The sequence below is a fragment of the Epinephelus lanceolatus genome, chromosome 19, assembly GCF_041903045.1.
Source record: "Epinephelus lanceolatus isolate andai-2023 chromosome 19, ASM4190304v1, whole genome shotgun sequence".
Taxonomy (NCBI): Eukaryota; Metazoa; Chordata; class Actinopteri; order Perciformes; family Serranidae; genus Epinephelus; species Epinephelus lanceolatus.
The window spans coordinates 1,783,731-1,806,548 of record NC_135752.1 but is presented as its reverse complement, the minus strand read 5'-3'; the positions used below and the strand labels follow the sequence as shown (position 1 = coordinate 1,806,548).

The following is a 22,818-nucleotide window of genomic DNA, read 5'->3' as shown; positions in this document are numbered from 1 at the left end:
CTCCTCAATCCCACCAACATGTATTTCAGTGAGGAAACAGAGACGGGGGTCTAGGGGGCGGGTCGTCCAATTTCTGGGGCAGAAGTCGCCAAGGTAGTGAAGCAGCTCCGCAGTGGCGGAGCCCCAGGGGTGGATGAGATTCGCCCTGGATATCTCAAGGCTCTGGATGTTGTAGGGCTGTCCTGGCTGACACGCCTCTGCAACATTGTGTGGTCATCGGGGGCAGTGCCTCTGGAGTGGCAGACCGGGGTGGTGGTCCCCATCTTCAAGAAAGGGGACCAGAGGGTGTGTTCCAACTACAGGGGGATCACACTCCTCAGCCTACCCAGTAAGGTCTACTCCAGGGTGCTGGAGAAGAGGTTCCGGTCGATAGTTGAACCTCAGATTGAGGAGGAGCAATGTGGTTTTCATCCTGGACGCGGAACCGTGGACCAGCTCTTTACCCTCGCCAGGGTGCTGGAGGGGGCGTGGGAGTTCGCCCAACCAGTCCACATGTGTTTTGTGGATTTGGAAAGGGCTTACGACCATGTCCCCAGGGGCATCCTGTGGGGGGTGCTCTGGGAGTATGGGGTTGGCGGCCCCTTGCTAAGGGCCATCCAGTCCCTGTACCGAAGGAGCGCGAGTCTGGTTCGTGTGGCCAGCAGTGTCAGGTTTGGTGATGGAAGGATCTCGTCCCTGCTTTTTGCGGATGACGTGGTCCTCCTAGCTCCATCAAACAGTGACGTCCAGCTCTTGCTGGGACGGTTCACAGCCGAGTGTGAAGTGGCTGGAATGAGAATCAGCACCTCCAAGTCTGAGGCCATGGTCCTCAGCCGGAAAAGGGTGGATTGCCCACTCCGGGTCAGGGGGGAGGTCCTGCCTCAGGTGGAGGAGTTTAAGTATCTTGGGATCTTGTTCACGAGCGAGGGTAGGATGGAGCGGGAGATTGACAGGCGGATTGGGGCGGCGTCAGCAGTGATGCAGGCGCTTAACCGGTCCGTTGTGGTGAAAAGGGAGCTTGGCCAGAAAGCAAAGCTCTGGATTTACTGGCCGATCTACGTTCCAACCCTCACCTATGGTCACAAGCTCTGGGTAGTGACCTAAAGAACGAGAACGCGAGTACAAGCGGCCGAAATGAGTTTCCTCCACGCGGTGGCTGGGCTCAGCCTTAGAGATAGGGTGAGGAGCTCGGACATCTGAGAGGGACTCGGAGTAGAGCTGCTGCTCCTCCACATTGAGAGGAGCCAGTTGAGGTGGTTCGGGCATCTGGTAAGGATGCCTTCCGGACGCCTCCCTTGGGAGGTGTTTCGGTCATGTCCAACCGGGAGGAGACCTCGGGGCCGTCCCAGGACACGCTGGAGGGATTACATCGCCTGGCTGGCCTGGGAACGCCTCGGGGTTCCCTCGGAAGAGCTGATGAAAGTGGCTGGGGAGAGGTCTGTCTAAGCTTCTTTGCTGAGGCTGCTGCCCCTGCGACCCGGACCCGGATAAGCTGAGGACGAGTACGAGTACAAGTACCAGTGCTGATGTTACACTTTTTTATGCAGAAAATGTAATGCTTTGGTGCATTATGTAATAAACCACCAAAATGGATGTCTTAATTAGAAAAAACATGATAACATCAGAACAACATTGATTTTAAGCATTCTAGCATGAATCATAACTAAGAAAAAATTTTAAAAACTTGTAGGATTTTTCATTGGTCAAAACTAAATCAAATATAACTGTGTTTATTGTAATAATTCAATTCAATTCAATTTTATTTATAAAGCCCAATATCACAAATCACAATTTGCCTCACAGGGCTTTACAGCATACGACATCCCTCTGTCCTTAAGACCCTCACAGCGGATAAGGAAAAACTCCCCAAAAAAAACCCCTTTAACGGGGAAAAAAAACCGGTAGAAACCTCAGGAAGAGCAACTGAGGAGGGATCCCTCTTCCAGGACGGACAGACGTGCAATAGATGTCGTACAGAACAGATCAGCATAATAAATTAACAGTAATCCATATGACACAATGAGACAGAGAGAGAGAGAGAGAGAGAGAGATGCAGGTAATGACAGTAGCTTACAACAACATTAATGAAAGTAATAATATTATAGTTATAGTTCTGGCTACTGTGGTACAATATGTTGAAAGTATGTATTAGTATCAGACAGTATACTTGTGTGACAATAGTCATATGTGTATAATAACAGTAGAAGTATGACTAATGACTAATGATGGCAGCAGCAGCAGGAGGCATCTGGCAGGACCACGGCAGCAGCACAACCACACACGTCACACTGTCCAGGCACCGCTGCGGTATGAGTTATTCTGAGAGACAGTGGAGCACAAAGGCTCCGGAGAAGAAGCCGAGTTAGTGACATCCAGAATGGCCGAGTTAGCAAGATGCAGTAATATAATAAATAATAATAATAATAATAATAAAGAATGAGTTTGAAAGTTCATAGAAAGAAAAACTGCACTAAATGAGTGTTATGGACACAAACATTATCAGTGCACTGAAATGTCAGGAGACATACACACATCTGGGTAATGTTATACAAATATGTGATAGAAAGCAGACAAAAGATAAAAACAAATATGAAACAGAAAAAATAATGCAGTTTAATTAATTTAATAAACCATCAAAATTATTGCCCTTCATCTGTATTCATCATAAAAATTAGGACAAATTAAAATTCTCTAACTGGACCAGCATTATATGTTACTTTTTAGTTTGGCTCATGTCCATTCTGACAACAAAGTGGTGATAGAATGTGTGCGTGTACTAAAGCCAGCCACCAGGGAGAGATCCAAACACTTTGGCTTCAGTGTCTTCAGCTAGATTGGTTTTAGAAAGTTTCTGAAATGACAGATTCATTGTTAAACATCAAATGAATGTATTCATATGGGAACAGGTCAGAAATTTTACAGATTATCCTGTCTATTGACTCAAAATTGAGCAAACTAAGTTAACGCTATGGATCCAAGCTTTTTAGAGTGAACAAACAATTACTTCCAGGCCTGTTAAAAAGTTTGTCACACATTTAACCATAAAAAACTACAATATTACATTAGAACCTATAACAGCAACATAATATGTTCAATTAAAAATAATACTTATTTTTGACAGCTCTACAGTTCAGCATAATTGTGGCCTGTACCCTTTGGGTTGTATGCATGGGAGATGGACAACAACAATCAATGACTAAGGATGTCTATGAAGTCATAGTAAATAAACTAAAGGGAGAGTTCAATGTTCCTGTCAATGAACGTACAAGAGTGCAACAAAGTGCTCTGGTGAGGCTGTGAAGAAATATAAATCTCTATTCTCTGAACGAGGATGGAGAGACCTTGCTATGTGCCGGGAAGGCAATAGCTTTGAAGTCTACAGTTGGTGGCATTGTAAAAAAAGGTCTGGATGACACAAAGGGATCAGGTGTGAGGAAGCTGAACAAGCGACTAAATGAGCAATACTCATTATTAGGGAAAGAAAGGTTCAAAAAACACTGGACAGCTCCAGACACTACCAACTCCACAAGGCTAGATTTGGAAATAAACCTGTTCCGAGGCCCATCAGCATCAGATTGACCTCCTTGATATGGGAAAGTAGAAGATCAAGCATGGCCATTTCACATATTGATATATCCTCACTGTGATTGATGTCTTTAGTTGATACACATGGCTGAAACCATTTAAAGGTAAAGACAGCTCAGAGATTGCAAGATGTCTTTGTGATATCTACACTGAACATGGCCCACCCCAAGTTTTGCAGCATGATCAAGGCAGAGAGTGTAGAGGAGCAGTGTGAAGGCTGATGGAATCAATGCAAGTGAGAATAACTGAGAGTTCACCATACCATCCCCAAAGCCAAGGAAAGGTAGAGAGGACCAACAGAGTGCTAAGGAAAAAGAACATGTATGACCTTATGAATTGTCAGAGGAAAGACATTAACTGGGTTAAACATTTGCCGTCATATTCCTGAGTGCTAAATGAAGACCCTAAGGAAGTTTTAAGTTGGATGTCTCCATTTGAAGTATACTATGGGAGAAAAAGTAACATGGTGATACATCCCCTGGCAGGTTCTCCATCCAGTGTCATTGGTGATGTTGGGATCAACAAATTACTTTTGGGAACATAATTTTAGGTCTCACACGGCGGCACCAAATATGTTGGTATCAATATATTAGATCTCACCAAGGGGCACCAAATATGTAGGGATTTAATTGGCTATTGGAAATAATTAATAATTATTAATAATTAATAATTATGTTAAATAATGTGACTTAATTAACATTAAATCAACTCTTGGGGCACCATTCTCCTAAAGGGAAAAATGATAGCCAGTTAAAGATATCAGTCTCATAAAATACGCTAAACTATTAATTTGGAGTTTTGATTAATAATTCAATTAATGACAACAACCAAAATTAACAGTAACGCCTGAAGGATTTCAGAGTTCTTGACGCAGCAGAGGTTGACTATTTATTCACTCTTGTGCAACATTAAACAGACAGCAGGTATGATTCCAAAGAATTATATTTATTCACAAAGTAGCAAAGCAAACCAAAACACACAAATTCTAACTAACTATATACAAGCTTGGTGTGTGTGTGTGTGTGTGTGTGTGTGTGTGTGTGTGAGAGAGAGAGAGAGAGAGAGAGAGAGAGAGAGAGAGAGAGAGAGAGAGAGAGAGAAAGAAGAGAAAGACAAAGGCGGGTGTGGTGATCAAAGAGCCGTTTGGTCTACAAAACAAAATGGCTGACAACAGAAGACTACAAATGGCCGAATCAAAGCTGGCTTCAGGTCGGGGGAGGTGTTTGTCTGACCGTGTGGTCAGGACAAAGACAAAGGAAAAGAAGCGGGAACTTTGAGATGCCTGTTTGGGTGTAGCTCTGTTGAAAGCCTATTTGTTAATGAGTCTATGTCAATGTGATTTGTATTGCAAACGGTCTGGATTGGTGCAGAGATTGTTTAGTTGTGTGCAAGAATCTGTTTGTGAACAGTATTAGCAAACTAAACACTTAGCTTTGGCAAAGCCAACTAATTAATGACCTAACTGCAAACTATCACAACAATAACTCAATGACAGCATTAAATCACATACAACAAGTAAAACAGTCTTGCTTAGCCTTTAAAGCTGTGATAAACTATGCCCTGTTGTTACATTACCGATCCTTGAGTGGATGGGAGAGTCACTTGGTGGTATACTGCTTTGTTAGCTGGCAGAAGAAGGCTGGGAAGATGGTTCCAGCTGCAGTTTTTGTTGTGTCCTTTGTTCCAAAGGTGAAACTCCAAGGAAGCTGGTCGTTCAGGGTTTAGCAGAGTTAGGCGCTGGGTGCTAACTCACTTGGTTCTCTTTGTTGCTGGAACTTCTTTCAGGTTCAAGTTAGAGAGTCTGTGATCAGTTGCCCTCCCTTTAGTGGTTTGGGGCTATGGAGCAAGGGTCTGGGCCTCTGGGCTGTTCCAGGCCTAGCCAGAAAAAGGTGTGAGCTGCTCCGCAGTTGGAGAAATGAGTTCTGTTGGAAGGGAGCAGACTTTCTACAGATGCCTGTGACATCAGAGTCACACGTCACTGTAAAGATCCTGTCCAATCAAGTTTTGGGACTTGAGTCTCACTGAGGTGTGAGGTGAGACCTCCTGTGGAGATGGATGTCACATAGCTCTCTTTGTTGGAAGACAAAGAGCATGCAGAGGAAGAAGCCTTTGAATGTCCAGTGTAGATATTACCAAATGACAAAACATCTGTGGTCTGATGGTCCTGTGAATCCCAACAGTGAACAATCCACAAATGATCCACAAAGTAATTTACCCTCCCTGAAACAGCAGCTTAGACTTGAAGAAAAACGAAGAAGACAAAGACAAATGGCAATGAAAGCCACTAAGCATTGCAGTAAGCGGATGATCCAGCATGCATATAAACAAAATCCTCCCAGTGAAGCTGTTTCAAAATACAAAGTTCAGTTCCAGATTCCTGGTGACGCTAAAGTGCAAGAAAAATGTTTCTTTGTTTCTGATGTTACCAGTACAACACGACAAAAAAAAATGAAAAAATGCACCCTAAATCTTCAAAGTCAGTGCAACCTTTACATCCACTTTTGATGCCATACACACATGAAAACAGACTGAGGGACTATAACTCCTTACATGTGAATGTACGGTTTGACCCAGCACCCAATGGAAATTGCCAGTTTAGTGCCATGGCTGATCAGCTTGCTTCATTAGGAATATTCAGATCAGCAGCAATCCTCAGGGATGAAATAGTCCAAGATCTCAGGTCTTATCCATTTACCGTAAATGGAACACTTTTGTCTCACTATGTTGATGGAACTGACTGGGATGCATACTTGGATAGCATGTCGCGATGTGGGACCTACAGCAATCACATCACACTACAAAAGGCAGCTGAGATTTTCAATGTCCAATTTCTCATTATTTCCACACTGGGAACTGATGCCTCTTCTATTATATCACAGTCTAACACATACTCAGAAAGCTTGCCATTGTTGGTCCTTGGACACATTGCAGAGGGGCAATCAGTCTGGAGGGGTCAGTCTCTTCATTCATTGAGAATATTGTGGAAGCTGAGAGAGAAAGGACATTTCAAAGATATGAGTATGGATCAAACCAAGAAGATGATGAACCAGATGGTCTCCATGATGATGCCCTGAATGAAGCCTCTGATGCCCTGAATGAATGCCATGATGCTACGTTTGATGAAAACCATCACCATTTCTCAGATGAACCTGATGACTGCTCTGGATGAATGCCATCATGATGCCCTGGATAAACCCCATGATGATCCCCTTTTTGAAGCCTCTGATACCCTGAATGAGTGCCATGATACTTTGTTCAATGTAGACCATCACCATTTGCTGGATAAACCCAATGACTGTGCCCTGGATGAACGCCATTATGATCCCCTGGATATACCCATGATGATGCCCTTCTATATGATGATGGAAATTGTGACATGCCCAACCTGCTGACAGAATTGCTGTCATATATTATTCAGTTAACACTACATGCTGACATGTCAATGCTTGGTGTATTCAGCGGGGTTTCTAAATTTTTTCAAGACCTTGCATCACCATTTCTTCCTTAAATCTACACCAGGGAATCTTTAGCTGAAAGCCTTCAGTTGGAACATGACAGTGACAGTGTCATTAGTATTATTCAATTCAATTCAATTTTATTTATAAAGCCCAATATCACAAATCACAATTTGCCTCACAGGGCTTTACAGCATACGACATCCCTCTGTCCTTAAGACCCTCACAGCTGATCAGGAAAAACTCCCCAAAAAAAACCCCTTTAACGGGGAAAAAAAACGGTAGAAACCTCAGGAAGAGCAACTGAGGAGGGATCCCTCTTCCAGGACGGACAGACGTGCAATAGATGTCGTACAGAACAGATCAGCATAATAAATTAACAGTAATCCATATGACACAATGAGACAGAGAGAGAGAGAGAGAGAGAGACAGAGAGAGAGAGAGAGAGAGATGCAGGTAATGACAGTAGCTTACAACAACATTAATGAAAGTAATAATATTATAGTTATAGTTCTGGCTACTGTGGTACAATATGTTGAAAGTATGTATTAATATCTGACAGTATACTTGTGTGACAATAGTCATATGTGTATAATAACAGTAGAAGTATGACTAATGACTAATGATGGCAGCAGCAGCAGGAGGCATCTGGCAGGACCACGGCAGCAGCACAACCACACACGTCACGCTGTCCAGGCACCGCTGTGATATGAGTTAATCTGAGAGACAGTGGAGCACAAAGGCTCCGGAGAAGAAGCCGAGTTAGTGACATCCAGAATGGCCGAGTTAGCAAGATGCAGTAATAGGATGAGAGAGAGAGAGAGAGGGAGAGAGAGGGAGCCCGGTGTATTATAGGGGGTCCTCCGGCAGACTAGGCCTAAGTCAGCCTAACTAGGGGCTGGTACAGGCCAAGCCTGAGCCAGCCCTAACTATAAGCTTTATCAAAGAGGAAAGTCTTAAGTCTAGTCTTAAATGTGGAGACGGTGTCTGCCTCCTGGACCGTAACAGGAAGATGATTCCACAGGAGAGGAGCCTGATAGCTGAAGGCTCTGGCTCCTGATCTGCTTTTGGAGACTTTAGGGACCACGAGTAACCCTGCGTTCTCAGAGCGCAGTGTTCTGGTGGGATAATATGGCACTATGAGCTCTCTAAGATATGACGGAGCTTGACCATTTAGAGATTTATAAGTTAACAGTAGGATTTTAAATTCAATTCTGGATTTTACAGGGAGCCAGTGCAGAGAAGCTAAAACAGGAGAAATATGATCTCGTTTCTTAGTTCCTGTTAGTACACGTGCTGCTGCATTCTGAATTAGCTGGAGAGTTTTTAAGGACTTACCAGAGCTACCTGATAATAGAGAGTTACAGTAATCCAGCCTCGAGGTAACAAAAGCATGGACCAATTTTTCTGCATCTTTTTGGGTCAGGATAGGCCTAATTTTTGCAATATTACGCAGATGAAAAAATGCAGTCCGTGAGGTTTGCTTTAAATGAGAATTAAAAGACAAATCTTGATCAAATATTACTCCGAGGTTTCTTACGGTAGTGCTAGAGGCCAGAGCAATGCCATCTAGAGAAACTATGTCATCAGATAAAGAGTCTCTGAGTTGTTTGGGGCCAAGAACAATAACTTATTATGAGGCTATATAGATCAGCTGGACGTGGGAGTGGTCTCTCAGTGAGATTAAGGGAGCTATTTGGAAAAAATAGCAAGTGGATGGGTCTTGTTGACGCACACGAGCTGTGGACTTCAAAATCAAGGACATTTTTTGGAAAACATAGTATATTATCATGTGTTTTGTGACTAGATTGACTTGTTCAACTCTTACAATACATACTGAACTTCATATCCTGACATAAATTACAACAGGAAGGAAGGAAAGAAAAAACAAAGAAATAAGATATGATGTAAAGAGTGAATGAATAAAGGAACAAATGATAGGAGGAACTTCCAAATGTGGCACAGATCAGATTTAACCTTGAACAGCATGTGTCTGTTGTACCTAGTTCAATAATTTTCTGACTGATTATCGTTAATCTTACTAAGTGCTGGTTGTTTTAAGAGAAGTTTATGTTGGAGGAAAAAGTCTTTCTACTGTTGCTACTAGAGAAGTTTTTTTTTTCAAGTCTAAAGTAAATTTCTTGTATATTGGAAATATTGCAAATCTTTTTGTTAATAGCCCAGTGAGCAAAAAGTAGTCCAGATCACGTCTAAAAGACGTAATTTCGGGACATCCAGAAGACGTCTTCAGGGGAGCCAGAATGAAAGTTTTTTATACGTCTTTTCTGGACGTTGTTAGGACGTTTCCGTCTGGACGTCAGAAGACGTCTTGAGGGGAGCCAGAATGAAAGTTTTTTATACGTCTTTTCTGGACGTTGTTAGGACGTTCCTGTCTGGACGTCAGAAGACGTCTTCAGGGGAGCCAGAATGAAAGTTTTTTATACGTCTTTTCTGGACGTTGTTAGGACGTTTCCTTCTGGACGTCAGAAGACGTCTTGAGGGGAGCCAGAATGAAAGTTTTTTATACGTCTTTTCTGGACGTTGTTAGGACATTTCCTTCTGGACGTCAGAAGACGTCTTCTTGGGAGCCAGAATGAGAGTTTTTATATGTCTTTTCTAGACGTTGTTAGGACGTTTAATTTCTGGACTTTCAGATTACGTTTTCAGGAGAGCCCGATTTAAAGGTTTTTTTTAAGTCTTTTCTGGACGTTGTAAGACTGTTGTTGAAAGTACTTACTGCAGACATCATTTCTAGACATCTACAGGACGTCCAAAAGATATCCTGAGAAGATGCAAAAGACCAATTATCATGACTGCTTTTATCCTTTTTTCTGTGAGAAAAGAATCCTCAAAGATCTCTGGGGGTGCCCTGAACCCATTTTAGAACCACTACAGATTGACCATGAAGATAACCTTAAATGTAGTATGGACCTCAGTTTAGTCTGATGAAATTAGGTAGCAGGGGTGAACAGTAAAAGGAGTGCCTTCCAAGCTCTTGTAAAATGCACTGACTTCAACAACTAAATGACAATTCAGTAGATCAATAAATACAGACAGCTGTTCAATCATCCATAGCAAAACTGACCACTCCAGAAAGCAATTACTTCAATTTCAGTGTATTAACATGAAAATTCTAAAATTGAACTTTAGCAAAGTGCTTGTATCTCACATTTTGTAAAATGTGACTGACTTAAACCAGGTTTGCCACTCTTTGTAATTTAACAGTTCAAGAAGAATTGTTTCAAAATCAAAGACCCATAATTTACACAGAAAATCGTTGTCGTCTTGCTAAATCCTGTTTAGTCACCACAAAATATTTGATGTCTCAATAAAAATGCCCAGTTGTCGCCATAAAATCGTCTGTGCCTCGTTAGAAATATTGGTTTTTGTTGCCAAAAATCGTCTACATCTTGGTAGAAAAATATCCAGTTTTCTTGCCCCAAAATTGTTGAATTGTGCAAAGTTGACAGACCACACAAAGCTCAAAATCAAGGACCTTTTGGTAAATCCAAGCACTTTGAAGTTCTTTGTTTCTATCTTTTTAATTCATGCACTTTCAAGTTCTTTCCAGACACGTGGCAACCCTGTTTAACAGTGTGAAAGGCGAAAACACACAACATACAAGGGATGCACTGATATGGAAATTGTAGCCTATACAGATAACATTAAAATTGCAGTTATGGCCGATAAATATTTAGCGATGTCAATATGATCTGTACAAAATCAAGTTTCACTGATAATTACATTTTGGACATATTGAAAACCACATGTAAACATTGAATTTGAAAAAGCAGTCTCTCTTTATTTCTATAACATTCCACCATAATTATAATAACAGTTTAACATATATATAATAACAGTTTTGGAACAAGTATAAAAGTTAACCACTAGGGTTGGGATCTGTATCCGGTTCTTTTTTGTAACCGGGTCCAAAGTTCTGGTTCCGGAAACGGTTCCATCACATTTGGAGTAACGGTTCCTGCAAATGGTTCCTAGATTGTAAAAAAAATAAATAAATAAAAAAAAAGTCACGTGCATTTCCATTAAAGTGCGGCACGGGCCACATATTTCTGTCCGAACCCGACATTATTTAATGACTAATGCACTGAGTTTGTGTCACACAGTTGTTATGGTTACAGGCTATTTAACAGGCCGGGCGTGCGCCATGGGTGCTTAGCGGCGTGTTTGAGACGGGAGTGGGCGGCAGGAGGTCCGAGGCTTCCAGCGAGGGGAGAGGGAGAAATATAACAAAATAAGATAAAATAGGAAAAACCTGTCTCCCTCTTTTATTTAATTTTCAGCGTTTAATCCAGGCGGAGGCTGGCGGCGGGAGGTCCGAGGCTTCCAGCGAGGGGAGCGGTAGAAACAAACAGCCAATGTGTGTGTGTGTTCTGTTCAGGTGTTGTCACGTAAATAACAGTGCCCAAGCATGAATGCATAGAAGTATTTTTTATTACATTGCTGTGGTTAATTTGAGGTAATAGTGTTACTGTAGAAATCAGAGAATCACTTTTTGTTGTTATATATTCTCAGGGAGATGATACAGGCTCTAAATCTGAAATACACACCACACACAAATGTGTATTTTCATCTAATTGTACTGTGCAATAGTTAGAATAAAGTTTTTTTGTATTTGTATGATTGCATTTGTGTTTATTATATACTTGTTTAATTATAGCAAGTATAATGAATATAATGTAGGAATCTGTAAGAGGAATCGGTAAGGAATCGGACCGTTAAGAAGGAATCGGTAAGGAATCGGAATTGTTAAAATCCTAACGAGTCCCAACCCTATTAACCACCAAGTCTTTTGAGGAAAAAAGTGCTGGTAAAAAAAGTCAAAAAACAACAAAGACAAATTTTCCCACATTTAAACACCCTTTCAGAGACATTCAAAAAATTGATAATCCTGGGAGACTGGGCAAAACTGAAGAGAATGAGCAGAAATACAAACCTCATAAATCTATTTCTCTGGTATTTTGGCACTTCAGGCATACTGTGGTTGATATCTGAAAATGCTGAAGGACATCACTGGGAACCGGGTTGTAATCTGAAGAGGTATCCCCAAGCTACAAGTATCAGACAAAAAAGAAAAAAAAAATTAACCCAACAAAACAAGATTCTTCAAAATAACAGTCTTTGAATCCCATACTACTAAGTCATCTATTCTGATCTCAAAACCTTGTTGAATTTCACCGAGATGACAGGTTTGCATCCCTGCATCTGTACATTTCTGCTTAATTGAGCTTACATTCTGGTGAAAGTTGCAAAGTGATTAGCACGTATGACTTATTTATGATCAATTTTGTTTTTTGATTTTTTAAAACTCCCGATGCTTTCTGATGCAACCACCAAAACTATAAGCCCATAATGCCAGCCAAAGATGTTTGGCATAGGACTGGACCTAAGTGCAAAGTTAATTTATTTCCATGCATGGGAAGGCAGATTGCCCTGGAATAATAACAATGTTAGGGTTATATGCAATAGAGCCTCTGTACCGCTCTGAGCTCAGGTCTTAATTATTCTTAGTGCCACACACATAGGAAGTCAGTAGGCATATACTGAGCCTACCATGATCATTCTGCTCCCACCCACTCTTGATAGTTGACAAACCTGTAAATACAAGCATTTTTATTTTTGTATTTTTACTAAAACATTGCAGTCCTCTGCTGTGAACACATAATGAGCTGCGGAAGTAGTAGAACCACACACACACAGAGGAGAGACGTAGAGATGCTGGTACATGTCTGTTTAAATGGGAGTTTAGCCGACTTTGTTGCATTCAACACCAGAGTTGAAAGCGCCAGAGTCAGAAACGGGGCTGTTCAGTTTGTCTCTGTAACGTCACAGCAGGCACTGGTGTCTATCTGTAAAGGCTTTAAGTGTGAAACATCATTTTAGATGTTGATAGCATAATACAATGTACATCATTGTGATAAAAAGTGAAAAAAATAATGAAATAATAAAAATAATAAATAAAGTATATCTATTCTTGTAGATATGCATTTTACCACAAGTGATAAGGTGCTGGAAAAATTTGAAAATGACCCTTAAAAGTGCTCTAACAGTGCTTGAATTTGACCATGAAAAATGTGTACAAACCCTGAATTGCACAAAGGTCTAGAGGATACAGACTTCTATTGTAGATATAATAGCCGTAACATATTCTTTATTTTATTTTGAAATGTGTCATTTATGATAAGTGGATATGTGAACCAGAATACTTATGGTTTAAAGAGAGAATTAACATTCTATTCAGTTTCATGAAGAAATTACAGCCTTGGAAATATCTTACCAAGGTATCAAAATGGCCCTGATCTTGCAGTGAAGCCTCCTTTTCCTTGAACTCCTCAAGGGACTGTATCCTCTCCACACGACTTGCAGAGTGAGACTCACTGCTCCTCTGCAGCTTTTTTATTTCTTCGTGTAGCTTCACAAAATTTGTTACAATTTTTTGGAATTCTGGCAGTGAAGAAAAGGAAAAATTGTATTACTCATTACAGGGATGCAGACAGAACACTTTCATATTTTTCTATCTTAAAATTATTAATGCCTAACTATTTCAAGGAACAAATTTTCAATTAGGCTAAATAACCTTCAAGTGACATAGCCTACCACGAGTGCTGCATTCAGGCATGAGGGTTTACATCAGGGCTATTCAACAATATTGTTCAGTGGGCTGCATTAAGCCAAGGGACCGGGGGCAGGACATTTCCCTGAGCCATTATTCTCATTATGGATGTACCTTTAACGTAACACGCCATTTTCAGAACTGTTACTTTGCTACATGCCAAAGTAACCTGATGATATTGCTGCAAAAACTCCAAATCTTACTAAGAATGTCCTATTTCTAGTAAAAAAAATGTCTTATTTCCAGTCAAAATATCTCATAACACTTAAAATAAGACACAGTCACCTAAAAAGTAACTTGTTTTTAGACATTTTTCAGTAGTTTCAAGAATATTTTCACTTGTTCCATCAGCAACAACATATCCAATAAGCAAAAACTTGTAATAAGTTAAAAAAAAAAAAAAAAATCTGCTGATGGAACAAGTAAAAATTCACTTGAAACTAGTGAAAAATGTCTAAAAACCAAGTTACTTGTTAGGTGATTGTGTCTTATTTTAAGTGTTATGAGATATTTTTTACTAGAAAAAAGACATCTATTCTTGGTAAGGTTTGGAATTTTTGCAGCGAAATAATCATAGAAAGAAAATTGTTTAATTTAATTTTCTTTGCAACACAAATAGCCCCAAAAGTAAACAGACAGTAACTTAATTTAGTCCTGGTAAAATAAACAAATGTATTGTAAATGAGTAGGATTTCTGTGAGGGTAAAAATAAAAGAGTGAATCATTTACAAGGGATTGATAGATGAACAGATCAGTTAGTTTTTCACCTGTTTTATCCTCCCTATAGTCCCAGATTTAACACATTCAAATGATGAAAGATGTCTCTTAAAAAGCACATCTCTGATCTCTGACACTAACCCATCATCCAGCAGAAACACGTCAGCTATCATGTGGTTGCAAACACGGAGAAAAGTGATCATTTCCTCCCTCAATTCACAGTGAGAGGAAGGGTAGGTAGTTTTACAGTCAGTGATGAACAGTGGATGTTGTCTGATAAACTAACATTAGTATTTTAGTTTGAAGGATTTATTGTTAAAAAAATGTCCGCGACTTTTTTCTTCAGGTTTTCCATTTTAAAACAGAACTTGTTGGCGGGCCGGTTTGACTTGATTGGCGGGCCAGATCTGGTTTAAACTGCAAATAGGGATTTGGAATGATGATGATGCCACTGTAGGCCTCATCCTTGAAACTATAAAATCCAAACTATAGCCAAATTAGCATATGGCGAGTCTGGGGTAATACAGCTGTTGTTCTTACTATAAGGCTGATAGTACATTAACTGGTGTGATGAATAACATCACAGATAAACTGTTGAATACGCACATAGCAACTGACACAGTGAAAGGGTGCAAACACATCCTTCTTTACACAGGTCTACGAGGGCTGCTTCCAGAGTCTCCTAATTGCATCTGTGTTTCCTCTCCTTACCTCCTTTCCTTGCGTCTAAGTTAAGTCCCTCCCACCGAGGAGAAACGCTAGGAAACCAGCGAGAGAGGAGCTGAGGAAACATGATGTAAGAGACATGAGACATCCTCTCCTCTGCGGCGTCATGTGGCGTGACGTCCGCTTCTGTTGAGCGCAGCAGAGCTGGAGCTGTCAATCACCTTTAACAGCTGGAGCGACTTTTGACGGAGTTCAGATTTGCACACATTTGCAATGTTCTAGTACTAATAAAAAGGTGCACAGTTATCACTGTCAGAGCAGCTGTTTCCTCGCTGCAGCCTGTTACCTGTTTATTATCCAAGACTAAAAAGAGAGATTGAATTGGCTGAATACCTTACAACTCCTAAGACCAAAGAAAAAACAAAATACAGTTTGGCAACATAATCTTAGGAAAAAAGACATTGAAAAACATGGCTAGACCACCCAGAGACTGTTAGCACTGTGATGCCTAAGAAATACAGATTGAAATGCACTTCATGTCATGTCTAAAAAATGACAAGATAAGGGAAACATAACCTTACATTAGCAGAAATCCTCCCACATTTAAAAATCATTTCAAAAACACGTAAAATAATTATAATTCTGGAAGAGGCTGGCCAGAACTTTGGAAATACTAAGTTAAAACCAGCTAGACTCACTAAAATGAGAATAGTTAGGACACCTTAAAGTTCTGTCCACCATAGGTGAGCTGCCACTACATTCTGAGCTTACCTCCACTTTAATAAGCAGGTTTAAAACAACAGAAACTGACACCTTTGATTTTCGCCAAACGGCAACAAGTTTGCAGGTTTGCTAAACAGTTGGAAATAACTTTAGGTGAGACATTTAAATTCTCTTGTTTTTTTATACTTACTCCCTTCTGGAATGGGGAACTTCTCTGTAGTATGAAAAGACCTTTTGTTTGGAGGATCTAAGTGAACAGAAATAAAGTGGGGTGTAGCCAACAGATGGAATTGGAATGTATGTACAATTACCAGAAACAACAGGCCCTTTTCACAAGAGTCATTTTGACACACAAATCAGCCAACACTTTGCAGGGCTGGATTGGAGATGCATTCACATTTGAAAAGCCCGCATTTTTGTAGGGAAGGAGAAGCGCATCTACTTTAAAAGAAGTGCTGTCAATCAAATAAATAAATGAATAAATAAAATAATTTATCACACAATTTGATTAATGGTCTTTTAGGAATAAAGGCAAAAACAGGTATATTTTCTGCTTGTAAATGTTGTCAGTCAAGAGCAATTGTACTAGTGTCTAGTTTCTGATATGAAACTAATAGATATACTTACGGTTGGTTGACCCTCCCTGTTCATGGGACCTTGGTGTACCTGAGGAAATCAAACCAGAGATGTCAGTCAGTGCAGATACTAAGTGATATGAATACTTCAGTGTTCAGTGAATGGCAATACTCACGACTGGTTGACCTGTCCCGGTCCACGGACCTCGATGAACCTGAGCAATCCAAAAAATAAACATCAGTTAGTCAGTCGTAAACATTACTGCCAGTGTAACACTGCTAGGGCTACGCTTGCAATTTGAAATAGAAAATTAGTAGAAACACTTACGGTTGATTGACCTTCCCGGCCTTGGGACCTTGGTCAACCTGCACAACTCAAACCAGAGACATCAGTCAAAAATGAAAGATGCTAAGTGATCTGAATGCTTTGGCAATCGGTGACCTAAAATACTAACATTTAGTTGACCTGTCCCGGTCAGTCATAAACTTGACTCCACTTGCTGATTTGAAATAAGGCAATTAATAGAAAGGCAATTAATAGAGATACTAAGTGATATGAATGCTTAAGTGTTCAGTTAATTGCAATACTCACAACTGGTTGACTTGTCTTGGGCCACAGACCTCGATGAACCTGAGCAATCCAAAAAAGAAACATAAATGACAGATAGTAAGTGATTTGAATGCTTTGGTATTCTGTTACTGGAGATACTCACGACTAGTTGACCTGTCCTGGTCCACAGACCTCGATGAACCTAAGCAATCCAAAAAAGAAAAATCAGTCAGTCATAAACATTAGGGCTAGTGCAACACTGGTATGGCTCCACTTGCTGATTTAAAAAAGCAATTAATAGAAATACTTACGGTTGGTTGAACCTCCCTGGCCATGGGACCTTGGTGTACCTGAGCAAGTTAAACCAAAGATGTCAGTCAGTCAGAGCAGATACTTAGTGATCTGAGTGCGTTGGTATTCTGTAACTGGAGATACTCACATCTAGTTGACCTGTCCCGGTCCACAGACTTCGATGAACCTAAGCAATCCTAAAAAGAAACATCACTCAGTCATAAACATTAGTCAGGGCCTGAATCTCACTGCAGGATAGCAGGTACTGTGCATAATTTCAACAATTCCCGCAAATCCAGCACTTATTATGCGGGAAATTCCCACACACATTTACATTGATGTCTGTTGTTGTTGTCCACAGTTTGTTTATTAAATGCAAGGGGCGTCATTTAGGTTACTTTTCATTGGCCAGCAATTCTTGTTAACCTGTCATTTTTCCACTGAAACACAGTGTTTCCGCTACATTCATTTAGAAGCGGCGGCACGGTGCTGCTAAATTATTGCCGCCACTGCTTCAGAATTGGGGCAGATGCACGTCTCTGCTCCGGTACGTCAGCGGAGCTCAAGCTGCAGTGCACTTTCTCTCTCCTCTCCTCTCCTCTGACACAGGGGGAGGGGTGGACGAGGGCAGGGGATGCGTTAAGTTTCGTTTTCAAGCTGACAGTAAAGTAGCCTACTCAAGAAAATAAAATGGAGTTGGTTTTATGGCGTTTAAATGCCAACACCCGAGCAGATATAAACCAGTGATAGGAGCGCACAGAACAGTCACCGCGAGCAGAAAACTATCACAGCTGGGGCCTATTTCTGCTCCACGAGCGTACAACTCAGTATCCGCATGCACAGGGCTGTGACGAGCGCGCGCGACTCTCCCTACGCACTCGTTGTGCTCAACACTTGCTTGCTCAGTGTTGTCTGAGAAAACAAAGTGAAATAGTATAGTAGCTCATTCTGTTTTTTTCCACTTACACCTCAGAAAGAGTGTTAGACATTATAGCAAAAGCTGTTTTAACCCACTTATAGATTTGTAAAACCCATATTTTGCTTACGAAAACAGAAAAAGGGTGTTATCACTGATATTTCCAAATCCAGACCACATTAGACAGATGAAAAAAATTATTCTACAGAGATATATTGTGTGATTGTATTTCAAAAGATAAAAATTATATTAATAATTGAAATAATATTACTATGACATAATATTAATCCCTAAAAGAGAGACGGGGGATTTGGGAAAAAACCCAGCACTTAAATAAATGGACCTTTGACTCATTGAAAAATTTCTTTGTGGACCTTTAAGATTTGTATTTGAGTACCCCCTGCCCTACACAATAACAACAACAACAACAACAATAATGATAATATTTAAGAAAAAAGAGTTCTAATACCGTTTTTTGGATTGGTATCGGCACATACAGTACAGGCCAAAAGTTTGGACACGCCTTCTCATTCAATGCGTTTTCTTTATTTTCATGACTATTTACATTGTAGATTCTCACTGAAAGCATCAAAACTATGAATGAACACATGTGGAGTTATGTACTTAACAAAAAAAGGTGAAATAACTGAAAACATGTTTTATATTCTAGTTTCTTCAAAATAGCCACCCTTTGCTCTGATTACTGCTTTGCACACTCTTGGCATTCTCTCCATGAGCTTCAACAGGTAGTCACCTGAAATGGTTTCCACTTCACAGGTGTGCCTTATCAGGGTTAATTAGTGGAATTTCTTGCTTTATCAATGGGGTTGGGACCATCAGTTGTGTTGTGCAGAAGTCAGGTTAATACACAGCCGACAGCCCTATTGGACAACTGTTAAAATTCATATTATGGCAAGAACCAATCAGCTAACTAAAGAAAAACCAGTGGCCATCATTACTTTAAGAAATGAAGGTCAGTCAGTCCGGAAAATTGCAAAAACTTTAAATGTGTCCCCAAGTGGAGTCGCAAAAACCATCAAGCGCTACAACGAAACTGGCACACATGAGGACCGACCCAGGAAAGGAAGACCAAGAGTCACCTCTGCTTCTGAGGATAAGTTCATCCGAGTCACCAGCCTCAGAAATGGCAAGTTAACAGCAGCTCAGATCAGAGACCAGATGAATGCCACACAGAGTTCTAGCAGCAGACCCATCTCTAGAACAACTGTTAAGAGGAGACTGCGCGAATCAGGCCTTCATGGTCAAATAGCTGCTAGGAAACCACTGCTAAGGAGAGGCAACAAGCAGAAGAGATTTGTTTGGGCCAAGAAACACAAGGAATGGACATTAGACCAGTGGAAATCTGTGCTTTGGTCTGATGAGTCCAAATTTGAGATCTTTGGTTCCAACCGCCGTGTCTTTGTGAGACGCAGAAAAGGTGAACGGATGGATTCCACATGCCTGGTTCCCACTGTGAAGCATGGAGGAGGAGGTGTGATGGTGTGGGGGTGTTTTGCTGGTGACACTGTTGGGGATTTATTCAAAATTGAAGGCACACTGAACCAGCATGGCTACCACAGCATCCTGCAGCGACATGCCATCCCATCGGGTTTGCGTTTAGTTGGACGATCATTTATTTTTCAACAGGACAATGACCCCAAACACACCTCCAGGCTGTGTAAGGGCTATTTGACCAAGAAGGAGAGTGATGGAGTGCTGCGGCAGATGACCTGGCCTCCACAGTCACCGGACCTGAACCCAATCGAGATGGTTTGGGGTGAGCTGGACCTCAGAGTGAAGGCAAAGGGGCCAACAAGTGCTAAACACCTCTGGGAACTCCTTCAAGACTGTTGGAAAACCATTTCAGGTGACTACCTCTTGAAGCTCATGGAGAGAATGCCAAGAGTGTGCAAAGCAGTAATCAGAGCAAAGGGTGGCTATTTTGAAGAAACTAGAATATAAAACATGTTTTCAGTTATTTCACCTTTTTTTGTTAAGTACATAACTCCACATGTGTTCATTCATAGTTTTGATGCCTTCAGTGAGAATCTACAATGTAAATAGTCATGAAAATAAAGAAAACGCATTGAATGAGAAGGTGTGTCCAAACTTTTGGCCTGTACTGTATATATCAGAATCGGATCGGAACTGAAAAAAAGTGGATCGGTGCATCTCTACTATCTCGTGTGCTTGATATATTTTTTTTTTTCTTTGTGGAACTTTAGGGGCTCCGTACTTTTCTGCTAAGCTGAATGATAAACAAAAGTGTCAAGAACACTCTTCCTAACTATAGACTCACCTTAGTTGAGTTGTTACTGTCCACCAGGATAACTGTGTGTATTTGTCTGTTGGGGAAAGACAGGATAAAATCAGTCAGTGTATCAAGATGCCAGGAACACATTTAGGTTTTATTATAGTCAATATTGAAATCACGGTTATTAGACACAATTGACGTATTAAACATCATGCATTTCCTCTTCTGACTTCTTGAAACTTAAGTGTTTCCAATTGCTTCAACCTTTCATGTGGACCAAAGGCTCTCTCTAGGTCATCTTGGCTCAAGCTGAACTAAACATGCCACAGCATGCCTTAAAGTGAATTTAAGCTTTTATGGAAGGGCAAGAGCACGTAGTTGCAAAGGATAGGGTGCGACTAATAACAACACAAAACCAGAGCATCACTGCAAAATGGAATGCAGCACAATAATTTTATCTTGTTTTCATAATTGTGGGAGGCCGTAATTATAATTGAGATTTGCCTAATTGCCCAGCCCTAACTAAAACCTCATCAAGTGCCTCTATACTGTACTATACCTCTGAACTATACATGCACACATACACTTTATCCAGTCCATAAGCTCAATTTTGCACTACTGATCTGTTTCTCATATTGCACTGTCACTACCACTGTGCCTTTTTACTTTTCTGAGTATAACTCTTTTTAGCTCAGGTTTTATTTATGCCTCTACTTATTATATCTTATATTTTATATTTGCATGTTGTGTCAAGTGTACTGTCTGCACCAAGAGTCTGAAGAGAAAAGCAATTTCGATCCTCTGTATGTCCTGTACATATTGTAGAATTGACAATAAAGCTGACTTTGACTTTGACTAATACCTACTCAAAGCCCCCTAAATACCTCCTCAAGGATCTCTAAAACCTGCTCGAGGACCTCTATAACCTCCCAAAGGATCTGTAAAACCTCTGACACCTCCTCAGGTACCTCTAAAACCTCTTACACTTACTCAACAATGTCTACAATGTATTTAACAACAACTAACAACACTTTCACGACGCTCTTGTGGTGGTACTGTTCTCTGTAGCCTAGCGGCTAATTAGCGGCTAGCGGGCCGGCTCAGTGCACCCCACCCCCACCCCCCGGCGCAATGTCAAAGCTTCGATTAAAAATCGTTTTGGGCTCAAAAACTTTGATTTTCCAAAATGAAGTCGAAGGTCAGCACTAACGTGAACACACGACTCCTACATTGTTGAAGTGGCCACATTCACCAGGAAATAAGAAAAGGCAAATGTCAGTTAGCAGGCTAGCTAGGTAACGTTAGCTGTTGCTCCGAGTGTGTGCATTAACCAGCAAATAGATTTATCTTTCACGTCGGGCCCGTTAGAAGTTTATTTGGTCATTACTCTTCATTCCCAGTTAGCAACAAGTTTGTAAATGAAGCTACGGTTGCCCGTGGTTCATGTGTGTGCCAAAAACTGTTTACCAACTGCCTATAATTTAGCTTTGAAGCTAAAGTGCGAACAAACAAGCACACATAACTTACAACTTTTCCTGATCTTTTGGAGCGAACAACATTACATAGAATGATTTAAGCTTTCAGTGGGATAACCTGTGTTTCAAATAAGACTAACAAATGATAAAGTTTCATGAAATCATTTGTCATACGTTTTTCTACCTTGCAGAATCCTCTCCAGCGGCAGCTCTGTGAATCCGTGGATTTTCGAGTGTCCAGGTAGATCCCTCCACTGAAAATTAAGACTTGTCATATCCATCCGCCACAGAGTTAGAGAAAGCCGGTTTAATTCCAAGTATTTGATCAATAAAGAGCTTTGCATCCGCAAATTAAAACAAAAAAAGGTTGTCGGAAGCAATTTTACTCATGACATAACTTTCAGTGTTGTCCCAAAAGTAGAATTGTTTTTCACAGTGGAGGGATCAGAAAGTAAGCCCTCCTCCCCTCCCAAAAAGGTGTTTCGACTCAAGTTACAGCACCTTATGTTATGCAGTGCTCCCAGTTAATTAGAAAAAAAAGATTTAAAATGAAAAAAATCAACAATAACAATTACGGTGGCTTATTGCATTCATTCAAAAAATTTAAAAATCCTGTTTTTATGAAATAATTATCTCAACATTTGAGATATGTTTTCTAAAACAATTTTTTCCCCCTGTTTTTATGAGATAATAATCTCAACAGTTGAGATAATTCCTCTAAAAAAACAGGGAGTTTTTTTTTTAATGAATGCAATAAGCCACCTTAAAAAAAAATCAATAAAACTGAATATACATAAACAAACAAACAATCTACAACCAGTAACTGCATCTTTGCAGTTCTGCTTAGGCTACAGACAGTGGGTCATCTACAGACTTAGTCAGTTGCTGTACCAATTCTTTCTAGGCATTTCATCACAAAAGGGGTCAAGGTTAGTTCCTTAGGCATGCTTTCTTTAGAAGGGGTACTACATGTGAAGTCTTCCGCATTTCAGTTGCAAATG

At 40.5% G+C, this 22,818-nt stretch overlaps 1 protein-coding gene and 1 long non-coding RNA gene across 7 annotated transcripts in view; one reads left to right on the top strand and one right to left on the bottom strand.

Annotated features, from left to right (window-relative positions):
- Positions 1-22,818, top strand: part of ajm1 (apical junction component 1 homolog) — an 83,104-nt gene that overhangs the window by 35,734 nt on the left and 24,552 nt on the right. Inside the window, exon 2 of one of the 4 annotated variants that reach the window (XM_078162207.1) lies at positions 22,009-22,058. The exons of the other annotated variants lie outside the window; for them this stretch is intronic. The gene's annotated coding sequence lies outside the window, so the exon portion shown is untranslated. The remainder of the gene's footprint in view (positions 1-22,008; positions 22,059-22,818) is intronic. 4 annotated transcript variants of the gene reach the window in all.
- On the bottom strand, positions 4,582-22,487 carry LOC144458771 (uncharacterized). Of its 3 annotated transcripts, none has more exons than XR_013488155.1 (14): positions 22,002-22,487; positions 20,388-20,433; positions 17,321-17,369; positions 17,193-17,231; positions 17,045-17,083; positions 16,924-16,962; positions 16,660-16,697; positions 16,508-16,546; positions 16,384-16,422; positions 15,947-16,003; positions 13,315-13,481; positions 12,591-12,632; positions 11,974-12,088; positions 4,582-6,551 (listed from the first exon to the last, which is right to left on the bottom strand). It is a non-coding gene; the product is annotated as an uncharacterized LOC144458771 (long non-coding RNA). The 3 variants fall into 3 exon arrangements; XR_013488153.1 differs by lacking the exon at positions 4,582-6,551 and adding an exon at positions 10,546-11,011; XR_013488154.1 differs by lacking the exon at positions 4,582-6,551 and adding an exon at positions 10,546-11,011 and having other exon boundaries at positions 21,992-22,039.